At 42.3% G+C, this 27,288-nt stretch overlaps 1 long non-coding RNA gene across 3 annotated transcripts; it reads right to left on the reverse strand.

Annotated features, from left to right (window-relative positions):
* Nucleotides 1–1,357: 1,357 nt before the first annotated feature.
* On the reverse strand, nucleotides 1,358–25,940 carry LOC141572238 (uncharacterized). 3 transcript variants are annotated; one of them, XR_012497522.1, is made up of 6 exons: nucleotides 17,159–18,104; nucleotides 13,607–13,851; nucleotides 12,650–12,811; nucleotides 11,446–12,513; nucleotides 4,929–9,765; nucleotides 1,358–4,799 (listed from the first exon to the last, which is right to left on the reverse strand). It is a non-coding gene; the product is annotated as an uncharacterized LOC141572238 (long non-coding RNA). The 3 variants fall into 3 exon arrangements; XR_012497523.1 differs by lacking the exon at nucleotides 17,159–18,104 and adding an exon at nucleotides 25,702–25,940 and having other exon boundaries at nucleotides 11,446–12,811; XR_012497524.1 differs by lacking the exons at nucleotides 12,650–12,811; nucleotides 13,607–13,851; nucleotides 17,159–18,104 and adding an exon at nucleotides 25,702–25,940.
* Nucleotides 25,941–27,288: the final 1,348 nt, after the last annotated feature.

Raw genomic sequence — 27,288 nt, forward strand, 5'->3', positions numbered from 1 at the left:
ATCTTTATTTTATGATTTATCCATCTTAGGTAGTATCTACTGACTCCTCAATATGAAATAGGGTGAAATCAGCATACTTACTCCACCTCCCACTTTCTTTTCCATTCCTTCTTCCCTTTCTTGACTTTTGTAAGTGATAGTCTTACTCTGAGTTCTTCTGATGATTATCATTAAATAATATACTTAAACCGCTACATCTTGATCCATCAAATTTATACACATTTATACACTTGCTCTCTGTTAAGTGCACTTACATTGCCATTTACCTTTCTCCTTAAAATATCCTCCCTATTTTTGTCAAATGACCATATTTTAACATGTCGAATTATTTATAACGTTTGAATATGGTAGTACAATCCTAATTAAGTTTTCTTTGTCTGCGGGTTGATTTTTAAAGCAGAAAACCAATGAATAGAATTCAAATAATATGATTATTTAAGTGTCACTTGTGGGAGAACCAAGTGGTGTGGCTGGGTTTTAAGACAGAGACAAGGAACAAACAACGGTTTGTTACCAGCCCGTGAACCCATCTGGTTCTGGGGCCATTTTTTTTTTAATTTATTTTTTAAATTTATTGGGGTGACAATTGTTAGTAAAATTACATAGATTCAGGTGTACAATTCTATATTACATCATCTATAAATCCTATTGTGTGTTCACCACCCAGAGTCAGTTCTCCTTCCATCACCATATATTTGATCCCACTTACCCTCATCTCCCACCCCCCACCCCCCTTACCCTCTGGTAACCACTAAACTATTGTCTGTGTCTATGAGTTTCTGTTTCTCATTTGTTTGTCTTGTTCTTTTGTTGTTTTTGGTTTATATACCACATATCAGTGAAATCACATGGTTCTCTGCTTTTTCTGTCTGACTTATTTCACTCAGCATTACACTCTCAAGATCATCCATGTTGTCACAAATGTTCCTATATTATCTTTTCTTACTGCCGAATAGTATTCCATTGTGTATATATACCACAACTTCTTTATCCATTCATCTATCGAAGGACATTTTGGTTGTTTCCATGTCTTGGCCACCGTAAACAAAGCTGCAATGAACATTGGAGCACATGTGTCTTTATCTATAAATGTTTTCAGATTTTTTGGGTAGATACCCAGGAGAGGGATTGCTGGGTCATATGGCAATTCTATTCGTAATTTTTTGAGGAACCTCCACACTGCCTTCCATAACGGCTGCACCAGTCTGCATTCCCACCAACAGTGTATGAGGGTTCCTTTTTCTCCACAGCCTCTCCAACACTTGTTACTATTTGTCTTGTTGATGATAGCCATTCTGACTGGGGTGAGGTGATATCTCATTGTGGTTTTGATTTGCATTTCTCTGATGATTAGTGCTGTTGAGCATTTTTTCATATGTCTATTTGCCATTTGTATGTCCTCTTTGGAGAAATGTCTCTTCAAGTCCTCTGCCCATTTTTCAATTGGGTTGTTTGTTTTTTTGTTGTTGAGTTGCATGAGTTCCTTGTATATTCTGGATATTAGCCCCTTATCGGAGGCACTATTTGCAAAAATCTTCTCCCATTCAGTTGGTGGTCTCTATTTTGTCGATGGTTTCTTTTGCTGTGCAGAAGCTTTTAAGTTTCATATAGTTCTGGGGCCATTTTGAATTGTACATCTTTAATCACCTTTCAAAGTAGTGGTAATTGGTCTGTTCCAGTTTCTCTCTTCCTCTTCTTAGGTCGGTGTTAGTAATATGTACTGTGTCAGGAAGTCAGCTTTTCCCTCTAAATTCTTGAATTTATTGCGAAGAGTTGAATCTCCCTTTTTTGTTTTCTCTCTTTTTTACTTACTTAGGTTTCTTAAGCGTTTAGCTATTTTAAGGAATCAGCTTTTAGGTTTATTATAAGCTTTTATGTAAATGTTAATTTTATTAAATCAATAAATTAAATTTTAATTAACTCATATTGGTTTATTGTTGCTTCACCTGTTCCTGAAGACAAGTCCTTAGTTCCCTTACTTTTTATTCTTTCTTCTCCAATTGTAAGAACATTATAGGCCATAAATTTCCTCTGAGGACAGCCCTTGCCGGGTCACTGGTATTTAGTTTTGTTTCCTCTTTTTATTGCTTTTTAGCAATAAAAATTTTCCTCTTAATGTCCTCATTGAGCCAAAGACTATGTAGGTGCATACTTCTTAATTCTTCAATAAAAGATTTTCCATATAGTATGAGATATATAGTATTTTTCTCTGTCTGGCTTATTTCACTTAGTAGAATGCCTTTAAGGTCTATCTATGTCATTGCAAATGGGAGAATTTCCTTTTTTTGTGGGTGAAATACACACACACACACACACACACACATTTTCTTTATCTATTCATCCATTGATGATGGATGCTTAGGTTGTTCCAATGTCTTGGCTACTCATAGAAACAGAAGGAGGAATGGTGAGTGTCAGGAGCTGAGGGCTAGGAAAATGGGGAGACGTTGGTCAAAGAGTATAAACTTTTAGGTATAAAATGAATACATTCTGATATAATGTACAACATTATATGTACAGTTAACAATACTCTATTGTATACTTGAAGGTTGCAATGAGATTAGAGCTTTAGTACTCCCACCATAACAACAAAATGGTAATTATATGAGCTAAATGATGCGTTAACTAATCTTATTGTGGTACACATTTCACAATATCTACTTGTATCAAATGGTCACATTGTACAACTTAAATTTACCCAATGTTATATGTCAATTTTATGTCAATAAAGCTGGAAAAAAGATTTTCCTTCACCTTTTAATAATTTATTTTTACAGTTCTTAGATTATGATAAAAAAAATTTGCCTGCCCAATTGCTACTTTAAAAATGATATGTTTAAAATTTTCTTTGTTGGCGTAACAAGTGACTTCTATTGTGTTTGCTACAAGTAAATATAATCTTCAATAAATAAGGTGGAAAAACAGCCTTCATCATTCCCAGTATTGAGCTGAATAACTAGTAGGTAACAATTTTGGGGCTTATTTAGGCAAGCAGCATGGATGAAGCTAGTTTCCTACTCAAGGAATGTGATGTCATTTCATGGCAGCTCTGTCCATGTTAGTTCTCAGCCAAGGACCTTGGAGCTATTCTGAACTTCTTTTTTTCTTTTCTTTTCCAATTAGGCAATACTACATCTTTAAAATACATCCAAGAATGCCAACAGACATGAAAAGATACTCAATATCACTAATCATCAGAGAAATGCAAATTAAAACCACAATGAGATACCACCACACACCTGTCAAAATGGCTATCGTCAGTAAATCAAAAAACAAGTGTTGGTGAGGGTGTAGAGAACAGGGAACCCTCATGCACCGTTGGTGGGATTGCAAACTGGTGTAGACACTATGGAAAAACTGTGGAAGTTCCTCAAAAAATTAAAAACAGAACTACCTTATGATCCAGCAATTTCACTTCTAGGTATTTATCCTTACCCAAAGAAATCCAAAACACTAATTCAAAAAGATAGATGCACCTCTACATTCACTGCAGCACTATTTACAATAGCCAAGATATGGAAGTAACCCAAATGTCCATTAATAGATGACTGGATAAAGAGACGTGGTACATGTATACAGTGCAATATTGCTTGGCTATAAAAAAAATGAAAATTTACCATTTACTACAATATGGATGGACCTAGAGGGTATTATAATAGTGAATTAAGTCAGACAAAGAAAGACAAATACCATATGATCTCATTTATATGTGGACTCTAGAGAACAAAACAAACAAACAGAAAACAAAACAGAAACAGACTCATAGATACAGAAAACAAACTGCTGATTGCCAGATGGGAGGAGCATTGAGGGGCTGGGTGAAAAAGGTGAAGCGATTAAGAAGTAAATGTGGTAGTTACAAAATAGTTTGGGGATGTAAAGTACAGCTTAGGGAATATAGTCAATAATATTGTAATAACTACGTATAGTGCCAGGTGGGTACTAGACTAATCGGGGAAATCATTCCATAAATTATATAAATATCAATCCATTATGCTGTACACCTGAAACTAATATAAAATAATACTGAATGTCAACTATAATTGAAAAAAATGTTTTATTAGTTTTTCTCTCATCTTTAAGCATTATATAATGTTTCTTATATTCCTGGATGGTAAATAACATAAATATCCATACAATAATAATTAAAGAAATAGTCATCTATATATAGAGAGAGAGATATCCAGAGTACGACCACATGTCACCACCTCCACTGCCACTATCCAGGTGCAAATGCCATCAATCTCTCACCTGCATATCAGTAAGCTCTACAGCTCTACCTGCTGCCACTCTCCGCCCCTACAGTTTGTTTTCAAGACAGCAACAATGGGCTCCTGTTAAAGGTAAGGGGAGCATGCGCTCCTCTGCTCAGAACCCTCCAATATTTCCTGACTAGTTTTGGGTAGAGAAGTCCCCTTGGTAGGGTCGCTGGCACTCTCCCAAAAGGCTGGAACAGTAGGGGAGTGTGGGATGAGTGGGCAGCCAACCCAGAGAGGAAGAAGAGGGGATTGTCCCAAGGTGTTTGCCCTGAGACACTGGACTGGGGCATTGCTTTGGGGACTTGCTGAAATAACCTAGGGACACTTTGAGGGAAGCTATTTATTGACAGTCCAGCTGCAGAGGTTAATGCCATCATGATTTGGAAAAGGAAAGTGTGGCCCTCTTGATTGCAGGCTTTTAAGGCAGGAATAATTTAGTTACAGTCAGCTTTGCAAAGTGTCCCTGCCCAGATTCGTCTTCAGGAATGAGTGATTCACTGTCAGTGCTTCAACATGAGCTTTCCTTCATTGGTTGTTTCTCTAAGAGGGAAAAAGAATGAAATTACATTTTCCTTTCAGCCAGAAGCATCTCTGACTGTGCTTACAGTAACCCCATCTGATTAATGCAAATGTGTGGGTCTCTGTGAGCTGTGCACTTTGTAAACTCACCAGCGCTGAAGCCTTTGTTCCAGCTGTCCACATGAAATGGGGGAGGTTTTTTTCTCCTTCTCTGCTGAGTTGGAGGATGGCCACTCTTTATTTTCCTTGGAAGGGCACGTTACCTGATATTGCACACACGGGATGAACACAAGAGGCCTTTATCTGCGTTACCCGATCACAGCCCTATGCAACTTTCATTACTGGGTTGGCTGCAAGAGACAGGAAGGGTTTTCTTTTCCAAGGAAGCCTCAGATATAACAGCACTCCCCAGAGTCAATAGTCTTCCTAGCTAGAGCACTGGCCCTCCCTAGCACGAGTTGAGGCCAATGTCAGTTTTTACCCAAGGAACCTCACACTGGGGTGTGTGTGTGTGTGAGAGAGAGAGCCAGAGAGCTGGGATCTATATAGTTTGTCCTCTTTTTTTTACACCTCAAAAATATTTTGGAAAGGAACTTCTCTACAATGTGTCTTGGGCTGCTTCCTGTCCCCATTTCCCTGTACAAACACAGGGTTGCTTCTGTGAATAAAACAAAAACCATCTCAGAAAGCAGAGCTGAACAGGCCCAGAAGCCTTGGCCAAGCGTCAGCTGCCTGTCTAATGTCAGGAGGAAGGGAGACCACTTTGCCTATTTACTCACCCTAAACTTTGTTTCATTATCTCCTTTATAGGATTACACACTAAGGACTCTGGGTATGGGAAGCTGCATGGTCCCCTCCTTAGTCCAAGCTCCTACCCATTTCTGGTCTGTATTCTCGCAGTGGCTTTCCAAGGGATCTTTCCAGTTCGAAATCTTTTCACCCTGCAGCTAAAATGAAGTTTTCAAAGCATATATCTGATCAGGTGACTCATACATACCCCACTCCCATCCCTACTGCTACAAATCTTCCCTTGTCGTTCTGTGCTCTTAGATCACCTGTGCTAAGGTAACCAGTGCAGCCCTGTCTGATCTGTCCACTCTTCTCTCTTCAGCTTCATCTTGTCCTCCTTTCCTGTCACCCTCTGGGCTTTAAACCAACTCTGTGTGCCGTGCTTCTCTCTGGCGCAAGACCTTCCCACATGCTATTACCTCCACCTGGGGAGCCACCACAGGCCCATCTTCCTGGCCCCATCCACGCCTCCTATTCCGTCTTCAGTTCACAACTCACCCATCTCTTCTCCCAGGCAAGACTGGACTTGCTCCCATCACTGTTATACGCACGTAGAGGGCTGTGTGTGCTTCTTTCAGAGCACTTATCACTATTTAAAACAGGCATTTTTATCTCATGAGCATTTGATTACCTTCTGACTTCCTCACTAGACAGGCATGGACTGGGTCTTTTATTTTTCTTACCATTGTATTTTGAACGCCTACTCAGTGCCTGGCCCAAAGGAGGCACTCTGTATTTGTTGTGTGAATCTGACTGCATAGAAATGAACAAATCAACACCTGCGTGAATGGTAGGCCAGGATTTAAACATCGTACTTTGTACTCATTCCATTGCCTCTCATCCCCTCTCCTAACCATTGGTTTCCTAACTTTAAAGCCATTGGTTAAATTTCCTCCACAGTTCTCCCTTTCTCAGGATTGATAAACATAAAATTGCTCATGGTCTTTCCAGCTTGTGGGGACAGAGCCAGGAGTGCAGTTTCCAGGCTCTCAGCCTCACAAGGAAAGGTGCTGGCTCAGGTAGTAAATGGCCGTCAACTGTGATTGGATGGCCATCAGCTGTGGCTAGTTGGCCGTCAGCTGTAACCAGTGAGCCATTGGCCACTAATATAACTGCCGTGGCTACGCTAGCAGCAAATGGGGGCTAGCAAGAAGATGGTGGCTGAGCTAGCGAGTGCGGATTACAGGTAGCACAGCAGATTGCAGCTAGCCAGTGGGGTTGGTTGGTTGGCAGAGAAGTGGACAGCAGATTGCAGATCGTGTGGCTCCTGCTTCCTGTGTCTCCAACCCAGCCGCCAGCGAGACTATAGTGGTATGATTCTCCTATCTGTGGCTCTGTGGGTGTTCCTTTTTGGCCTCACCATGTCCTGCGTTCTTATGTGGGGAGCGGGAGCTTAGACCCCACATGGCACCCTGCATGACACAGCTGCTTGAAAATTTGCTGCTGATACCAAAACTTTCCTTTGGATGGTTCTCTTTTTAGAAAGTTCTCATGTCAGCTTTGGATTAGGGATGCTTTTTTTCTTGCTCCTGCTCTTTACCCCACATCTCACTTCCCTTCTATCCCAGTCCTTGGACTGAGAATATCCTTCTTTGCTCCCCTGACCAAAGACTTGGTGTGACATAGAGTACATGTCACAACAGCTCTCCCCCAGGAGGCAGGGGAGCTGGAAGAGTGATCCATTATGGAATACAGGTGAGTGAGCACCGGTGAGTTGGAACATTAGGTGCAGCTCAACAAGAGATCCACTGTTGGGGCACCAACTTCATTCTACGTTGAAGAAATTATGTGACAGATTGGGGTGAAAATGCATGGTGGACCCCATCTTCAAGTTCTAATAGTTTCCTTGAAAGCGTTTAAAACTTTAAGCCATTCTATTTGCAGCTAGAGCTTACCCTGAGTGCATTCAACCTAATCAACACTTACTCAGAAACTGCTGGGGATCAGATGCTGTGCCAGGCCCTGCAGACACGGGGCTGAACAGGATACAGGCCCCAACCCCAGGACAGAGGTGGAGACACACCAAGATGAAGGTGTATAGCCCACAGCACTAGAGAAAGAATGGCTGCTCTAGGAGCAGGAGAAGGGAACAAATAATGCTGTCAACTGGAGAGGGGAGGGTGGTGAGAGGCCAGGAAACAGAGAGACGGTAACATTTCAGTTGCTTTTTAAAGATAAAGAGAGTCTCATCAGACAAGTAAGGCAAGAAAGGGTAACCCAGACTGAGGGGAGAGTGTGAGCAAAGTACAGAGCTGGGAATAGGACGTGTTTGGGAAGAACAGTGGCTAGTTTGTACAACTGAAGCATTGAGTGTGTATTACAAAGAATGTGACTGTATAATGTGTTGTCCAAACTGAGACACTTTTGAAAGTAAAGTGACAGACTATGGCAGGATGACAGCATGAAGCAGGACTATTCCAGGGAAATTAGACTGGGTGTCTACCTAGCTAGAGGGAAAGAAGGCCATGACTGGACACTGGACTGGTACGTGGGTGGGACAGAGATCAAAGGGCTTCAAGCCGCTTAGGAGCCAGAATTTGATCCTCAAGGCATTGAAATGTCATCAAAGGGCCTTGAGCACGGTGGTGATGTGATGGTCCCCATATTGCAGGGAGATCACCAGGGTAGCCATACTGAGGGGAGATTCAAGCCGTGCAGAAAAGGAGCCAGACTGTAAGCTTTACAAGGGCGGGAATCACATCCTTTTATTTGGAATGTACGTCCAGTGAATACGCAGTGGCTAGCATGATGTCTGGCATGGAGAAGGAGCTCAGGAAAAACGTCAAATGCAAAGCTTCCCTGACCTCTGTCTTTAACATGCGACCCCTCCCCGACCTGTTTTCACCAGTATTCCCTTTCCCCCTCCTCGCCGTGGCTTACAGCTCTATGACATGCTATACGTGTGTCTATGTTCTCCTTCTGGAGCACCGGCTTCACAGCGCAGAGATTCTGCTCTGCGTTGCTTACTGCTATTTCCCTAATGCCTGGTGCAAGGAAGACACTCCTTGCTGAAGAAAAGGAGGAAGGAGAAAGGCAAGGAGATTTATTTGTTTGGCGTCTCTGACAAGTGTGCGGGTGTGAGAGATGAGGACTTGGAATGGGCAGGATGGTAGCGATAAAGAGAGAGAAAACTTGAAACCAGACTTGTTTGCCCAGACCTTCCTCCTGGGATCACCTTGCACGGAGCCTTTTATCTTTGCAGTTCCTTCTGTAGCTCCTGTTCTGTGATCCCAGTGAGTCGGTGGAAGGAATCCCCAGGCCTCCTGCCTGTAAATCATTAACATCTCCTCTGCCCTCTGTTTGATTGCTCAGCCAAGGTTACCATCATTTCCTGCACCGCCTGACTCCCAAGTGCTCATAGCTTGCCTGTGAATGTTTGACAAAACGATGGCTCCTGCCACATTAGCATGGGGAAAGGAACAGGAGTTCACGAAGTTCATTTTCAAGTACTTTCTTTTTTTCAGTCCACGAGATTTAGGCATCTTTTCTCTACAACCAAATAGCGTTTTCCAATGGCCTTCTCCCCTCCTACACCTGCTTGGAGGGCCCCCTCCTTGAGGTGGTGGGCGTCCCTTCCAGTAGGGCCCTCTTTCTCTCAGGCTCTTTGATTCTTTTATATGACTTATTCTTTCTATGCCTCACCCTGACCCCCAATAAACTGGACAAGTAGACCTTGGTATCCTCCCTCAGGATAAAATCAGTCCGTGGCCAACCATCTTCCCGAACTCCAAATGACTAAGCATGTAAAGCCTTCCAACCTGCTCAGGTCCCCATCTGGGCCAGTGTCATTACCAAGACATCATCACAGTTTCTTCTGGAAAACCTATGGGCCACCTTTCATGTCAACAAAACCCTGGCGACCTGCCCAGGCCTGCCTGGACATGCTGGAGATGGTGGTGCCATGGTGACAGATCGGGCTTCTCGGTCACAACCACATTCCACACTGGGTTGGCACAGGGAGGGGGCAGCAGAGTGGGCTGGGAGTGCTGTGATTAGAATCCAATACTTTGGGTCCTGCCATCTGGAAAAGACAGCTTATGGGACAACTTGGAGACTCGGGACAAGAGTCAGCAGACCTGATGGGGTGGATACAAAGATCAGGATGGAATTCTGAGGCAGGTCAGTAGCCAACAGTGAGCTGGAAGCTAAGAGATGAATATCGATGCTGTGACGGAATCTGCGAGGCTGGATACAGAGGCTGCAGAGGAATTAAAAATGATGAAAACAGATCTGCACATTTCTGAGAGTAAGACCTGTTGGGAAATGCGAGCCACAACCCAAAGCAAAGACTGTGCTGGTGAAGACACACAGAAAGGCATGTGGAAGAAGCAGTTATTCTAGGCCCAGGCCCCGTGTCCAGCGTCCCCTAACACTCTCTTTCCATTTGCAGGAAAGCATTTAGTTCAATTTCTGTTCAGAACCTGTGCTTCCCTAGAGGTACCCAGATATTTTCCCGGGGTCAACCTTCTGTTGGGATTGGTTCGGATAGCTGGGGTTCAAGGTTCATTCATTCATTCGCAAACTCTCATTGAGTCCATTGGCAGGTCCTGAGTTAGTCCTGAGATATAGCCATGGACAAAACACAGTCCTGCCTTCAGAATGCTCCCAGTCCAGTGGCGGTGGCTGGCTAGAGGATAGAGAATTAATTACAACTCATCCTGATCAGTACTATTATATAATGCCCAGAGGGCCATGGGAGCACATAGGAGGGGCACCATCTTAGGTAGGGCCCCTGATAGATTGGTGATAAGCAATTTTTCAAGTAGTGCTCCTAGGTAAAACCAGAGAGTGGGGGAAGCAAGACAGGGAAGGGAAAGAGGACCAACAAGGGTGAGATTAGAGGCATAAGTCCCCCTGAGAGTGGCTTCCGGCTCACTCAAAGGGGAACTCTGGAGTACAAACCAGGCCTCAGAGTTTGTCCCAACAGGAGTGAAGAACTTGGGCTTTCAGACTCCCACTCTGCCAGTCATTGGCTAGAGACTGCTGCAAGGGTGGGCACATCCATCCCCAGACATTATACATGCCCCTGCCAGGGGGCCCAGGGCACCTCCCTTGGAGAAGAGTCACAGGTGTAGGCTACAGGAAGCAAAAGCTTTCCAAAGGGAAAATGGAAGGAAGCCAGGAAGCCAGGGAGGGGTATACAGAAATATTAAAAGGATCACAGGCGATCTGATGGAGCCTCAATGTCTGATATAGGCACCCGACTGAATTGTAGGGGTCAAGACAAAAATTCCTGATGAGGTCACACCACACCCTGGGAGATGGATGGGAGTTATGCAGCCAGGGATATGAGAGGCTTAAGATGTGAAGATGGTAGAGGAAGGGCAGGGCAGGCAGCAAATGCCCTGTGATAACCACCTTCAAGTGGGTCCCTCCTCTCCCTTGGGCGACTAATTTCCCAGGTGTAAGCAATTTGTAATTACCAAGATAACATGAAGATAACCATCTTTTCTTAAGAAACAAAACAAGCAAAAACACATACTATTATTTAGTTTTGTTTGAAAAAGAAGAGTGTGTTGTTGAGAATAATGTCTGCTCCAACACATTTGTGCATTAAAGCATGGAGAAAAAGGCATGAAATCAGGGAGATCAGTCACTCATTGCTTAGTGTGCAGATATGAGTCCTACTTCCACTCTGGCATGTGTGGGTATATATATTTTTTGTCCCTTCTCTGTCAGTCAGGGTTTTCTAGAGAACCAATAGGGTAAATACACACACACACACACACACACACACACACAAACACACACACATGTATATATACACACATACGAGTACATACACATATACAATATTTTTATATATATTATATGAATGTAATATATTTATATTATATATATAATTACAGTACATATACATCATAAAGAATTGGCTCACGTGATGATGGAAGCTGAGAAGTCCCAAGATCTGCAGGTGACTTGTCAAGCTGGAGAACCAGGAGAGCCAATGGTGTGGTTCCATTCTGAAGGCTGGCAGGCTCAAAACCCAGGAAGAACAGATGTTTCAGTTTGAAGGCAGGAAAAAAACAAACAAACCGAAACAAACAATAGTGTCTCAGCTTAAAGGAGGTCAGGCAGGAGAATTCTTTTTCTTAGATGAAGGCCAGACTTTTTGCTCTATTCAGGTCTTTAACTGTTTGGATAAGGCCCACCTACTTACCAATTCAAGTGTTACTCTCATCCAAAAATACCGCACAGAAACACCAGAGTAATGTTTGACCAAATGTCTGGGAACCCCAAGGCCCAGTCAAGACAAGCAAAATCAACCATCACACCTTCCTAAAGAAATTCAAAGCAATTTGTGAGCCAGGGCAGTGGAATGTCTTTGGATGTATGGATCTTTCTGGAGTCTGCCAAAATTATACTACATAGAAATTAGTAAGAAAAATGCTTCTTCTTACCCTAATGATTGGACAGCCCATTCCCTGAGATGTTGTGCTAATTAAGACTTATGACATGATTATTCTCATTTTCCTTATTTTACCGTTTTTGAACTTTTAAAGAATAGCCAATTGCTCTGTGAGATGAATTGTAGACACAAGTTTTATCTGATATTAATACAAGAATAAGCCTTTCTTGAGTTTTTCAAATAGCCATTTACAATTCCTTTAATCAAGAAAACCACACCAAACGATGAATATTTCTCTATGACTCCGAGTCACCTCCCCCCAAACAAGAAAAGAAAAATGCTCAGTTGTGAGAATGAAACCAAACTGTGATTATGCTAAAGAAAATTATTTCAAGGAAATAAATAAAAGACACATACCTTCACTTGATTCTGATATAAAGGGGGGGAAAAAAGTTCTACCTTAACATATATATAAATCTGAGGAAAGCTCCAGGTGATTTTCTCATGGTTACATTAGTACAGCAGTGAGATCATGATTATGCTGGTTCCTTCTTCCATATGACGTCATCTGAATCAGACTGGGCAGAGACCATGCTCCTGCCAGGCAAATGGCAATAGAAAGTGAGCAGGTATTGAACTCTATATTATTACATGAGGGGCCAGAAGCCTGGATGAAGGTCCTCAGACTCTGTCTCCACTACCAAAGGGAAGAAGAGAATTAAAGCATATATACCAGGGGTGCCAAAACGTGTATACAAGTGGACACTTTGGTCAACGTTGCTCAAGCAGTAGTTCTCCGTAATCAAAAGTGTCTGGACGCTGATGGTAACCACGTTGAGCACCTCTTGTAATTCCAGGAGTCAAATGTGACTTGTATTCATCTCTTGTTATCGGTCTATATTGAGTATTACAATTAAAAAAATATTTTTAAATTTATTGGGGTCACAATTGTTAGTAAAATTACATAGATTTCAGGTGTACAATTCTGTATGACATCATCTATAAATCCCATTGTGTGTTCACCACCCAGAGTCAGTTCTCCTTCCATCACCATATATTTGATCCCACTTACCCTCATCTCCCACCCCCAAACCCCCCTCACCCTCTGGTAACCACTAAACTATTGTCTGTGTCTATGAGTTTTTGTTTCTCATTTGTTTGTCTTGTTCTTTTGTTGTTTTTGTTTTATATACCACATATCTGTGAAATCATATGGTTCTCTGCTTTTTCTGTCTGACTTATTTCGCTTAGCATCAGAGTATTACAATTTTAATACAGTTTTCCTTTCTGAAAATGTGTATACATTTTTTTGGCACCCTCTGTATTTATAGAAAAGAAAATCAATCCATCTTGCTCCCCTGAATCTTAACTGTGATGCCCCTGTGTATGTGCAGACATAATCTCACATAATGTTAGGGTTCGCTTGCAGAAAGGGGAACTCCCCCTATACCTGCTGTAAGGGTACTAACTTTACAGAATCAATGGCAGAACTGAAGAAACAGACTCCAGGCTGAGCTTCTAGGAATGACACCCAAAACCACAATGCATGTCTGCGTCTCAAGGGACCTGCTGCCCCCACCACAATCAGGAAGCCACTAAAGAGGGGAAAGTACGTCTGCTGTCTCCAGAACTCTCATGCTTCTGCCATGACCTGCACCAGAAAAATGGAAGCTTTGTGCCCACTTCTCACCCTATGGAATGAACTCAGTTCTCCAGCCAGTAGAACACAGCATCAGATTGGAGGGGACCTAAAATCACACCCAGAACCCGAACTATTAAAACGTGTGGGAAGTATAGCAGTTAACTTCCAGCCCCTGCCGTGCAGACTGGCACTTAGAAGGAGTGAACCCTTGAAACAGTGCAGGCTCCCGTGGTACGGTGGACATTCGGGTTCAAGGGGACGCTCTTCCCCTCTTTGACCATCAATTTCCTAATCTGTAGAAATGGAGATAAGACTTATCTTAGAGAATTAAATGAAAGCACATACCCAAAGTTTCTCTAATAACAATAAGTCCCATAAATGTTAGGTTCCCTTCAAACTTGAAGGACTAGAAATCCACGTCATCACTAATGCACATCAATCAAATTGATTGCTTTTAGGTGAGTCTGTTTAACAGTCACTTTAAGGCATAAATACTCAATGCAGCCAACACTGGCTGAGTTCATACAGTATGCAAGGTACTGTACAAAACTCCACTGGGCTACACAGAGGGATGAGGTGAGCTTTATCTCTGTCTCTCAGGGACTCCCACTTATAGGATGATGGCTCAAAGTTGAGGGTGAGGCAGTATGAAAAGGCTTCAAAAAGGGAATGTTTAGATGAGCCTGAAATAAAGTAACTATATGGTTTATCATCCAAGTTAGGCCCTTATAAGCTGAACGGAGGCACTAGAGTAACAATTAAGGCAACAAGGACAAACCAGGGCTGTTTTGAGCAAACGAGGATACTTTCAAACTTAAGGATGAAGCTATTAGCTTTGCAGCAATCCCATAGGCCTAACTGAAATCAAAATTGCTTATTTCAGAGTCATATGCTGTCTTAGCTTTAAGCTAAGAATGAGCAATAGAAAAAAAAGATGGAATATATTATACCAGACTTGGTTGCAAGTGACAGAAACATGACTCAGACTAGCTTTGGGAACAAGGGGACATTTTGGGGGTCACATAACCATGGGGTGACATGTGAGCTGAAGTTAGAGAACTGGATGATGGATTCCATCAGCGCTCCATCACTCACGTGCTCTCTCTCTCTCATTCTTTCGGATCTCTGCTTCTCTCTACATGGCAACCTCATCCTCTCAAACTGATTTTCTCTCCAAAGATGGATCTATGCTCCCCAAAGTTCCAGGCTCTTATTTTCCCTGCATTACCATCTGAGAAAAATTCTTCTCAGCTCCAGTTCAAAAAAATCCCAAGGAACTATTCTGATTGGTCTGGTTTGGATCACGTGTCCATTCCCTGGATCAACTTCTACAGTCCATGGGGACCATGCCAGAGTGAGGGGGGCAAAGTTCTCCAAATGAAGGAGGGCTATTTCTAGAAGAAGGAAGAAGTGCTGGACGCACAGAGTAACACACACTCATAATAGGAGACTTTGAAAATATCTGTATTTCATACATATACACCACCTATGTGGATATCCTCAATTTGAAAGCAGACTCTGCAGCCCAAGTTTTCATGTTTGGTTGTCTACACTGACCAAGGACCCAAGGAGCTACTGTGCTGTGGCCTGACTAGGCAACATACAGCAAGGACAGTCATCACAAGTCCTGAACAAAGAACAAATCCCTCAATTAGCAGACAAGCAGTTATAGAGGCCAACCAACCAGCAACATAAAGATACATTTCATGATAATTTCAAGAATGCTGCAGAAAGCAAGGCACAGGTAAAGAATAACTCACATAGACTCAGAATCAGAGAAAACATTTATAGGTTGTGTGATTTTAGGAAAGTTCAAGTTCTTTGACCTCAGTAGTCCTCTCTCTCTCTCTCTCTCTCTCTCTCTCTCTTAAAAGGAGGGCGCAGCTCACAGTGGTCCATGTGGGGATCGAACCAGCAACCTTGGTGTTATTAGCACCACGCTCTAACCAACTGAGCTAACTGGCCACCACAGTAGTCCCATCTCTTAAGTAAAAAGATTAATACCTTCTTCACTGGTATTGAGAGGGTTAAATAAGGTAACAGATAGAAGGACTAACACAATTTGCTTCCTCCTCCTTTGCCCCAAGCCAATTGAGGAGTTTATATGAATAATTAAGGAAAGTTTCTGGAACTTTTTATAGATCTAGAAAAGTGCTTTGAGACAAGTAATGCTCTATTTCCCAATACCTGGCATTAAGGGGCAACCCTGAGGATGACAGGTATTTTGTTCATTTATTACAAAGCTGGTTTGGCACCTCTGCCAGTTCTGTTTACACCCTGTGGCAATCATCATTTGGACCACTCCCCTGGTACAGGCCAGCAGAGGGCATTGTTCAATTAGCCATTGTTTGATGTGTGTGAATTCCGCCCTAACCAGTGACAGGGCACTTAACTTCACCTCTTGGAGCTTTATTCTCCACATTTGAAAAATGAGGTTAATGACACTTTATTCAGAGAGGCGTTGTGAAGATTCAAGGTCATGGAAAGTACCCAGTAGTGCACCAAGGACACATTAGTCCCCACAGATATTTCCCTGTTTCCTTCTCCCTGTCTCCAACCCTAACCAGAGCACAGAGCCTATTAGAAATCTCTGCTCCATTAACATAAGACGTTTGAATTTTGTTTTGCTAACAAGTTCTGCGTGGGGCACAAGATTCGCCTGGTCCGGACTTTTATGTATAACCTGCATGGATAAGACTTTTGCCTTGGATCCTGGCCACCAGCCACTAGCTGGGATCCTGGTCTAAACTCAGGGAACCTTGATGCTATTTCCAATGGAGCCTGCGTATTTCCCTTGCAGATAGATGCTGGAGTCTGAGTTAGTCACCCAATTTGGATCTTGCGATTTGTACTGTTGACTACCTCCTCATTGATTAGCTCCTCATTGAGGTCAGTTCCTACATTACCATTTTCTTAGCCCATCTTGCTCCAGTTTCTTTTCCTTCTCCACAAGCTGGTCCACTTCTGATTTCCCAGCGTTGCCTAATGACTCAGCTTTTCCAGATTTTAACAGGGATCCCTGACTTTAGACAGTCAAGACGACATCATCTAGGTTTTTAAAAGACAGCTACAGTGGACTTGACAAGTTGACCTATTTCCATACTATTTGGACTGACTTATCCTCTGTCAGAATTGATCGGATCAAGTCATTCTTCATTAAATATCTTAGGTCAGGTCCTTTACAAACAGATCCTGAGACAAGGATTCATGTCCAAGTGATATATTAAGGAAGCACTCCTGAAAGAAACCAGTAAGAGAATGGGAGGAGCAGGGAAGGGAAGAGAAAGAAGACAGCCCAGAGTGAGACTGGAGACCAAGCCTCAGCCTGATGCCACAGGGGAGCTCTGAAGATAAACTACGCCTCAGAGTTTATCCAAGTGCAAGAGAGCTGCGCTCCCAGCAATGGCATCCTTGGCCATTAGAAACAAAAGAACACAGGAGCTGAGAACGAGGCACAAGAAATGGCAAAGGGGGTCCAGGGAGATCTGGACAGAGCCCCCACAGTGTCCACTACTCTGAATTCCCTGTTGGAGGGTCATATCGTCTACTTTCACCCCTCCAAGAGAAGGGGAACTTGCTGCTTTATTGTTCATCACTTACCAGTTTCAAGGGGGCTGATGTTAAGAAAATTCTTCTTTATAGGTGATGTAGGTGATGTTGGATCTGTCAGCAGTTTCTGAGTGTGGGCCGGGATCGTGTCTCGTGAAGCCGAAGAATGGAAACACGGACCAGGGAGAGGCAAAAAGTTTTAAAAAGAGGATAGTTTATTAGAGGCAGGAGAAGAGGTTGCAGCTCCCGAGAGGGAGGGGTTCCCGAATGGGGGGTGCCCCATGACTGAGGCAAAAGCTCTTACTTTTATACCTTCCCTTGCCGGCTTGGGGAAGGGGAGCTATTTGAAGAAGGGAACTTGTTTGAAGAAGGGAACTGGTGCCTTCTAATGAAATTCGTCTACCAGGGTTGTTCTGCGTGCCCATCCTAAAGGAATTAGCAAAGTAACCCACTCTTTATCAGATCAGCTCGTTTGTCAGGCCAAAAGGAATTTTATGATTAACCTCAAGGCCTTGTTACATTATGTCCAGGAGCAAAGGAGTGATTTCAAAACCTGAAGTTTTAGGATATGGCTGTCTTTTCTTTATTTTACCAGGGACCTACCTATCTACCTAGCAATCATACTAACTAACCTGTCTCAAAGTAACCTACTCTTATCTATCAGATCTGCTCCATTTGTCAGGACAAAATGAATTTTATGATTAACCTCAAGGCCTTGTCACATTACGTCCTGGAGCGAAGGAGTGATTTCAAAACCTGCAGTTTTAGGATATGACTGTCTTTGTTTATTCCACCAGGGACCTACCTCCCTGTCTACCTAGGGACATGCTAGCTAACCTGTATCAATCGGACTAAAATGTATACCTATGTAACTTCTAATCATTGGTTCTAAGCAATTAACCAATAATCCATCAAACCCATCAGACCTTTGTTGAGCACCTATTATGTGCCAAGAAACACACTAAGTGCTGGTTTCTGTCTGTGGAGCAACACAGAATGGATCTAATTCTTCAGCACATTAGGTATTTATATCAAAAAATTACTTTAAGTAAATTATAAATATTTATAAGAAGACAAGTTAACATAGCTTAAAAGAGGGCACATAAAAATAGACCACAATTATAAGCAAGCCAAATGTCATTCAAAGTGGGCTGAATAAATAAATTGTAGTATATTTCTACAACAGAATACTATGCAGCAATGAAAAATCATGAACTACCACTTTCCCCCATAATATGGTTGAAGCTCTCAGAATAATGTGGGTCACAAAAGCCTCTACAAAAAGAATATATCCTACAAGTATGTCATTCCATCACAGATAAAAGTAATCTATAGTCATAGAGGTCAGGATAGTGGTTACTTCTGGGGTACAAAAGAACCTGTTCTAAAACTTGCTCTGGATTACACAGGTAGATACATATGTAAAAATCCATCACGCTGTACACATCACAAGTGTGCACTCTACCGTCGGTATGTTACATCTCAGTAACAGTTTTTTGTTTTTTTTTAAAGATTTTATTGGGGAAGGGGAACAGGACTGTATTGGGGAACAGTGTGTACTTCCAGGACGTTTTTTTTTTTTTTTCCCAAGTCAAGTTGTTGGCCTTTCAATATTAGTTAGGGAGGGTGCTGTTCAGCTTCAAGTTGTTGTCCTTTCAGTCTTAGTTTTGGAGGGTGCAGCTCAGCTCCAGGTCCAGTTGCCTTTTATAGTTGCAGGGGGCGCAGCCCACCATCCCTTGCGGGAGTCGAACCGGCAACCTTGTGGTTGAGAGGACGCGCTCCAACCAACTGAGCCATCCAGGAGGCAACTCAGCTCAAGGTGCCGTGTTCAATCTTAGTTGCAGGGGGCGCTGCCCACCATCCCTTGAGGGACTCAAGGAATTGAACTGGCAACCTTGTGGTTGAGAGCCCACTGGCCCATGTGGGAATCGAACCGGCAGCCTTCGGAGTTAGGAGCATGGAGCTCTAACCACCTGAGCCACCGGGCTGGCCCTCAGTAAAAGTTTTTAATTAAAAAGAGGATACAAAACAAAAAAGAAAAGGTTGAGAAAATAAAGTAGATCCAGGAATGAAGGCCATAATGCAGACCATAACGACCTACGCACTGGGTGTACGTGACCCACAATTGGCTCTAACCCTTCCAGCAGCCATTTGAGCATAACTGCCTTACTTTAACTCTTTTCTTCTTCAGACTGAATAGTTCCAAGTCCTACAAAAGTTTTCAGTGTCCATTTCTCTAATACTTTTACTTTCCGTCTTCTGTGTATTATGATATGTCAATATCCCTCTAGAAACCATACAGCTGTGTTGAAAATTCACAACTTCGTTTCTCCTGCTCATCCAACAGCCCAGCCCAACTACTTATGGGGACCATATGATAAGGTATATTATCTCGAGCCCTTTAGCTACCTACCTTCTTAACTAAAATGAACTTAATCAAAACACTGACTGTAATTATGATTAATTAAAATAACCAAGTCATTACTACAGACAAACCAGTTCTCCTTTCTGTTTTTATGATAATTGCTTTTACTGAATCCATGCAGTGGATTTAATGTTAATATTTGTTAAGTTGTAACTTAGTTTGCCTAATGTTTATTTTAAACCTTTATTCTATTATACAACATGCTCTCCATCCCTCCCAGCTTAATGTCATCTCTAATTTTGATAAGCAGGTCATTAACCTTTGACAAAAGCACAAATAAAAGTGTTGCATAGAATAGGATCAAGGATGGAACCTTATAACATGTCACTGAATTAATATTTTCTTGAGTATAAAATTTTCAAACAGCTGTTTGAAGCTCCCTGGGTCCAGTTCCCTTTCCTCCATCTGGCTCAAAATATTTTGTGGAAATCAAGAGGTACTACGTTGATGGAATTTTTCTAATCTGCACATCTACTAATCCTGCCCCCAAAGCACATTGGTTCTTAGTTAACCCATGCTGCCGCCTAGTGACCATTGCACTTTCTGGATGTTCTAAAATGTTACCAAGTGGTCAGTATTGGGGAATTTGGCTCCCAGGATTGTCCATAATAGAGGAAAAAGTCAGCAATAAGAGGCTTAATAGAAATCTCACCTTCTACCAGAGAAAGCCTTTCTACCATGCTCCATGCTGGGAAAAAGGATTAGTAAGTTCTCATGTGGCTACTTTTGAAATATCTGATTCCAGCAAGTCCATCCAATAGGGTGAGAGGGTGGTTTCACTCAGCACCGATAGATGCATGAGAGCAATATTTAAAAGTTTTCATTCATTAAACATCACCTATGAGCCAGGCCCTGTGCGATTAATGTAAGAGAGTAAACTCCTGGCTCTCCTACTTACAGCAAAGACCTTATATCTCTTTCCCTCAGTTCCTACATCTAAAACAGAGATATTGATATCGCCTTTATAGACTTGTTACAAGGAGTAAATAAGTGAAGTATCCAGCACAGGGTCCTGCATATAGTAAGAGTTTGTTTTCTCCCTCTTTTTCATTTTTAAAAAATTCTTACCCTACAGCTGATTCTGCCTGGAGAAATATACATCATATAAGAAAAAACAAACAGTCATCTCAATGTCTAAAGGGCTTTTCGTCAAGTCCAGCATCCTATTCTTAAGAACAGCAGATAAGAACCAAAGAGCAGAAATAAGCAGACACTGGATTGACAAATGCATTAGCAGCAATAGGATTTATGTACAAGGCACTTGGCAATTTGCAGACTTTGCGTGTATTATTTCATTGGACCCTCACAATATCCCTATGAGCAATTCTTACTCTTTCCAGTCTACAAATGATAAACTAAAGGCACAGGGTTTTTGAGAGATTTGCCCAAGATTATGGTGGAACTGTGACCAGCAAGCAAGTTCCTCACTTGAACAGATTGAGGTTATGTCCTGTGGGTTATGGGTGTAATTGTCGAGTCCTCTGTGGATCCCTGCTGGGACCAGTGTTTCTTAGACATGTTCTACAAGACTTAGTAGGTTGGTGCAAAAGTAATTGTGGTTTTCATGATTATTTTTAACCTTTTAAATCACAATTACTTTTGCACCAACCTAATGGAAAGCACCACAAATGTTGACTCTCTAAGTCTTCCAATGAAACTAAGGTTAATTTTTGGTCTATGAGCTGCAGAATTTAATGGGTACAATTTACAGGGTGATTCCTAACCTGTATGATAGAGTCATAATAACACAGCTAATGCATTTTGAGGGAAAACAACTCCACCTACGATAGAATAGCAAATTTGGGGCTTTTCGATTATACAAAGCATTTTGACTTTGAGTTGAGAATCAGGAGACCTGGGTTCCAGTCCTGTCTCCTGTCAGTAACTATGAATGTGAATTTGGGCAAGTTGCTTAATCTCACTTAGTTTCAGTTTCCTCACTCATGAAATGGTGCATAATGCACAGGATTTGTTGTATGAAACAAGAAAATGTATATAAAGGCTCCTGACTAGTGCCTAACTCATAGGTGTTTAATAATTAATTGTCGGTATACTTCTCTGCTTCTCTTTTTTCTCTATTTTTGTGAGACTCAGTTTCATCGTTTACAAAATCAGAATAAGGGATAGATCAGTGGTTCTCAAAGTGTGTGTCCTAGATGAGCTGCACCAGCAATACCTGGGAAATTGTTAGAAAAGTCTTGGATCCCATTGCAAACCTAGGGATTAGACACTCTAGGGTTGGGGCCCAGAAATCTGTGTTTCAACAAGCTGTGTTATCCAAAGTCCTAGACAGTCCCCAGTTTTCCCCACTTCCTGGAATTCACATCCTTGTGTCGACCTGTCCCACCTTGAACTAGAGCTGCTCTGTCTGGTGACTAAAATGCATCAGAAGTTATGGCATGTCTCTTCCAAGATTGTATTACAAAATGCACTGTGGCTTCTGCCTTGGTTATTCTCTTGATCTTTCTTGGATCATTGACTTTGGGAAAATTGGCTGCCAGGTTTTTAGAACATTCCGGAAGTTTCATGGAGAGGTACACACGGTGAAGAAAAATGACCTCACCTCTAGCCATGTGAGTGGGCCTTTTTGAAAGCAGATCATCCAGCCCCAGTCAAACCTTCAGATGACTGCCGTCCCAACAAACAGCTTGATTGCAGTCTCATCAGAGACCTTGAGCCAGAATCACTCTGCTCAACCACTCCTGGATTCCTGACCCTCAACAATTGTGTGAGATAATACATTTTTGTTATTTTAATCTGCTACATTTTGGGGGAATGTGTTATATAGCAATAGACACCTAACACACAAACCTTCCAGGTGGTTCTCATGTACACCTAAGGTTGAGTACCACTGGAATAGCTGATTCCTAAGCTTCTTTCCAACTCAAAAATTTTAGAATATAGCCAATGTTGGGAATTAAAAACCAAGGCAGAAATGGCTCCTTATCCTTACATCATACATACAGAAGGACATTAGCCTCTGGAGCACTGGCCTGGCCATTGAAATGCAAGGAAACCTTGGCAAAGCTCGAGAAATTCCAGAGAAGGGCAGCTGAGAGAAGTGGCAGTCTGGAGCCACTATCTTCTCAAGGAATCTAAGACAAACAGGACTCTATTGCTGGGAAAACTCAGAAGGGCCAAAGTCTACAAAATCACAAGGCATATGGCCAGACTGTGGACTTTTTACCCAAGTTCAGGGAAAACAGAGTTATGGCAGCAAAGGGAGTGGAAACAACCCAGATTCCATACTGAGGCAGACGGGTCTGCTCCATAGGGGCCACTCACTCAGGAAAAATTCAGTCATCTCTCTGAGTCTCAGCTTCTTCATCTGGAGAAAAGGGGAAAAGACTATTTGCTTGGTAGCCCAAAGATAAGAATTCACACTGATCTTCTTAAAGAACCTGCCATAAAGCAGATTTTCAAGGAGTGATAACGCTCATTGGCAATGAATGCAAGGAAAGGTGGCCTTTTTGCGAGTACCACTACATACATGTCCTCTGTGCTTTTACATGGCTGGAGGCAGCCTAAGCTGAACCTCCAGCAAGAGTCCATGTAGGTTTAAATGAATTGGTGAGTTAGTTTATAATAGGCTAGGAGGCAAATGACAGATGTTTGAGTAATGCCATGGATTTCAGAGGTTGACATCGCAAAGACGGAACATCCCAGCCTCAGGCACACAGTTTCTTGGTACCCACCCACCTACCAGCCACCTCCGGAGCACATGGAGCAGAATCCTAAAGAAAAGGACCAGCAGCTTACCCAAGGGGGCAGCAGGATTTCTGATGACCCATATCGGGTGGGTGTAGGGGACAGGAGGATCGCATGATGGCGCATCAAATACAAAGGATGGATTTGCTGCTTCAGACCTATGTGTGCCCAGCAGTGCTTCTGGATGGTGGCTTTTCCCTCCCCCCAAGCTTGGCTTAGATCTGAGGAATAACTCCTCTAAACAATCTACACCAACTCTACGGGCAGCCATTATCCCTGAGTGCAAACTCCCTCTTGGACATTACAAATGTACCAAAAATAATCTGCCCATAGTTGCCCACAGCCCCCTTCCCTTCAGAAACTATTAAAGCTGTAAACAAGTAACCACCCCAGCAAGTAGGTTATTCATCCCACCTTCCATTTGCTACCTGCCTCACAGCTGTCCCCCATGACACGCCTTAGCTGTTTTCTGCCACAATGCTATTGTTTGGGAAAATATTCTCATCTGGTTACACGACTGTTGAAACTTGCCTGTAAAACGATGAGCCCTTTGCGGCAATGCCACAGCCGAGGGAATTAGTCGCTATTAAAATCATGTTCAAACCAGGGCGTTGCCAAGGCGCTGACATCTGGAGAAGCTGCCTGAAGGGCTTTGGCTCCCTAACAAAGACTTCAAGATGGCAGGATCTCAGTGGGGTTTCTAAATCATGGACAGACAGACAATTTGAGGCAAGAAGTCTCCCGGAGACCACTCCAAATCTCTTAGTGAGTGAAAGCTCCTGGGTTTTAAAACGTTTTAATTCACAAGAGCCAGATGTGGCCTGAAGTGTGCTGGTAGAGACTCTTCAAGACGGGGACCAAGGCAAGAAGGAAGGTGGAGAAAAGCATGTCAATGACCCATTTTTCATTTCTTCCATTATAGGCAACTGGTCATAAACCCTTAACATTTATCCAAATAGCAATTAATAAACAAACTAGCGTGTTCCTGCTTGTAACTGAAAGTTGTAAATGGTTGTAAAGTCAGCCATGTGTAAATGGTGGAGTGACATGTGTGTGACGCATCCCAGCAAGACATGCCCACACTTTTAATTTTTGTCAAGTCTGGATTAGCCTGACAGAAGGGACTGTAGGCATGAGTAATGCAAACAGCCAAGGACCTGACATCTCTCCTTGTGTTTTAGTTGGGAATGTATCTGAAAACTGGTCCTCAGCAGCAGGCTGAGGCTTCCAGGGGCATTGCCCTCCAGCCAAGTTTCAAGTTAATTTGCATTCTCTGCTCCCACCCAGGCTCAGCCCTCCCGGTGGTCGGGGTGGGGCAGCTGGACTAGAAGGAGAAGGTGGAAGTTATCAAGAAGGTCCGTAGACCTGTCCCTAGACAAGTGGTCTTTGCATTTGTATTTTACTGTCATACCCTCCAAAAAACTTTGGAAAAACTATGTACCTATTTGCATATTTTTAAGTTGGCACCTAAAATATTTCATCATTAGTTAAATGGCTGCAAATAATGTAATGTATGATACACTGTGAATACTAATTTAAAAATCTAAGCTGACATATTTTTAATGTACCCAGTGGGACATAACTATGATAAACCTTAATTCTCACCATTATCCTTTTAAAAATACATATGCAAATCTTTTTCGTTGTCTAACATTTAACATTGTGATTTTCACTTCTTCCATTTTATAATTTTTACTTCCATTCCATTTTATATTGTATTTTAGACTAATGTATTGTTTAAATCTATAATTTTTTACTGATTAGTCAATATTTTTTCTGCAACAAAACTAAGTATATAAATTGAAGATTTTACTTCTTTTCATTTCCGTTGACAGGTCTCTAAGTGTTAAATTTGTTATCCAATAATCTTATTGTAAAATAAGCAAATACAAAAGAGTCTAAATAAGTGTACAGAAAAATATACAACACTTCTTACCTCTCATGTGTTACTTTTACTTTAACAAATAATATTGGTATTTTGGGGAGATAAACATGAAGTTTACCATCTCCTTTTCCTTGAAATACAACATATACAAATGAGACATGGGTCAGAACCAGAGGAATGAGAGTTCTCAACAAGCTCTTTTCCCTTCCTGACAATGGAGAAAATTGCAGAGGGCACATCTCCTAGGCGATTAGTATTTCCCAGCATGTTTTTGGGATGTTGAGTGTGCTGATTCTATAGGACAGAGAGACAGACAGAGGGACAGAGTAGAGTTTTGCCCTGAGTTTATTGGTGAGAGAGGAAATGAGGCAAGTCTGCTTTCATTACTTCTCACTGGTATTCGGCTGTATTCTAAGAGGCTTTACTGTCAGAAGAAGGGGGATGTCTGAGAGAGGTGGTTAAATGAAAATTATCACCCCTCCATCACACCATAATAGATCTGAAGCTATAACGTCCCAGTGTGTACCAAAATCTAATATTTTGAAGCCCCACTTTTCTCTTGATGGAAATACATACCAGGCAGGAGAAGAGCCCAGTAACAAATCAATGGTCCCTTGGTTAAAGGAGGCTTCATAAACAGCAATACTTCAAATTCTTCCTTTGTTTGCAGCCCAGGAGGATTTTTCACCAGCAGCCTTCTGTTAAGATTTGGGGGAGAAGGGATGACAGGTGCCACTTTCTTTTGTAAAGTAAGAGGAGGGCAGTTGTGACCTCTGTTCAAATGTCTCCACACACAAAAAACAAAGACTCAAAATGCAAATGCCTGCATGACCGTTCTTGTCAGCAGAACTAGAAGCAACAGAAGCCTGGCTTCCTCCTCACCATGTTTCACTTCCCCCTATTGAACCTCGTGAGGATACATCTGATTGGCAGAGCCTAAATATCATGCAGAACCCCAGCTGCATTGGGGTCCAGCAAAGAGAGGATTCTTTTCCTCTCCAGCCTTTGCATTATCAGAAAGCATCTAGAAGAATGGAATGAATATTGAGCAATCTGATCCGTGGTATCCACACAACTGGAAAAGCCTATAATGTGTTGCCTAGGCCTTGAAAGATGAAAAGCTTCGACAAGTGCCTTAAACCCGACAAGAGGAAAATTGAACCGATCATTTCCAATCCTGCTTCCCAAACACCTAAGCATGCACCAACCCTGTTTCCTCTCCCAGATTTCCTATCTCAGTGAAGGCACCAGCATTCACCCCAGAAGTCAGAACGTCCACCCCCCACCACCAGCACACCAATTCTCCTGCCCTGATATCTTTCAGATCTGTTCCCTCCCCTCCTTCTTCGTGGAGGTCTTGTTTAAAACCTTCATCTTCTCTACTCATATATGTGATATTAGAGATCAATTTCTAATATGTCTCCCTGCCACCAGTCTCTGGTCTCCATATTGATGCCAAAGTAATATTATAAAAATATAAATTGATTAAGTTATTCAATAGCTTTCCATCTCCTCGAGCAATGGTTTTCAACCCTGGCTGCACATTAGAAGCATCTGGGGAGATTTTAAGGTGCCAATGCCCAGGCCACTCAGACCAATTAAATCAGAATCCCTGGCTGGGATCCAGACATCAATATTTTTAAAACCCCCCAACCAATGTGCAGCCAAGTTTGAGAATGGCTATTGTTGTATGCAGGAGGTCATTCTTACTCTGGGCTCTTACTCGCCATATCCAAGTTTCAGTCATATCAAATATTTCTTGGTCCTCCAAACATGCCCTGCCTCTCACCTCGCTGACTTTGTACATGGCATGCTTCTGCCACTGCCTGGAATCCCCTTTCTATTCCCTCGACCTGGAAACTCCTACAGGATCATGAATATACTATCCCATCAAGGCTATGCTCTCTACACTTTGTACCTTCCACTATGACAGCACATCTCACACTGTAATAATTGGTTTATTTGCATGGTCGCTTTCCCCATTAGACTCCGGGCTCACTGAAAACAGAGAACTGACTCATGTCTGTGTCTCCAATGCCAAGCACATTTCAGTTGATTCTCAGCACACATGGCTGATTGAGTGCGTAAATGAATTAATGAATCAATGAAGCATAGATGAAACAGTTGACTCCATACGTTTCACCTGCTCCTCCAATTCACTAA

This window comes from Rhinolophus sinicus, linkage group LG06 (genome assembly GCF_036562045.2).
Source record: "Rhinolophus sinicus isolate RSC01 linkage group LG06, ASM3656204v1, whole genome shotgun sequence".
NCBI lineage: Eukaryota > Metazoa > Chordata > Mammalia > Chiroptera > Rhinolophidae > Rhinolophus > Rhinolophus sinicus.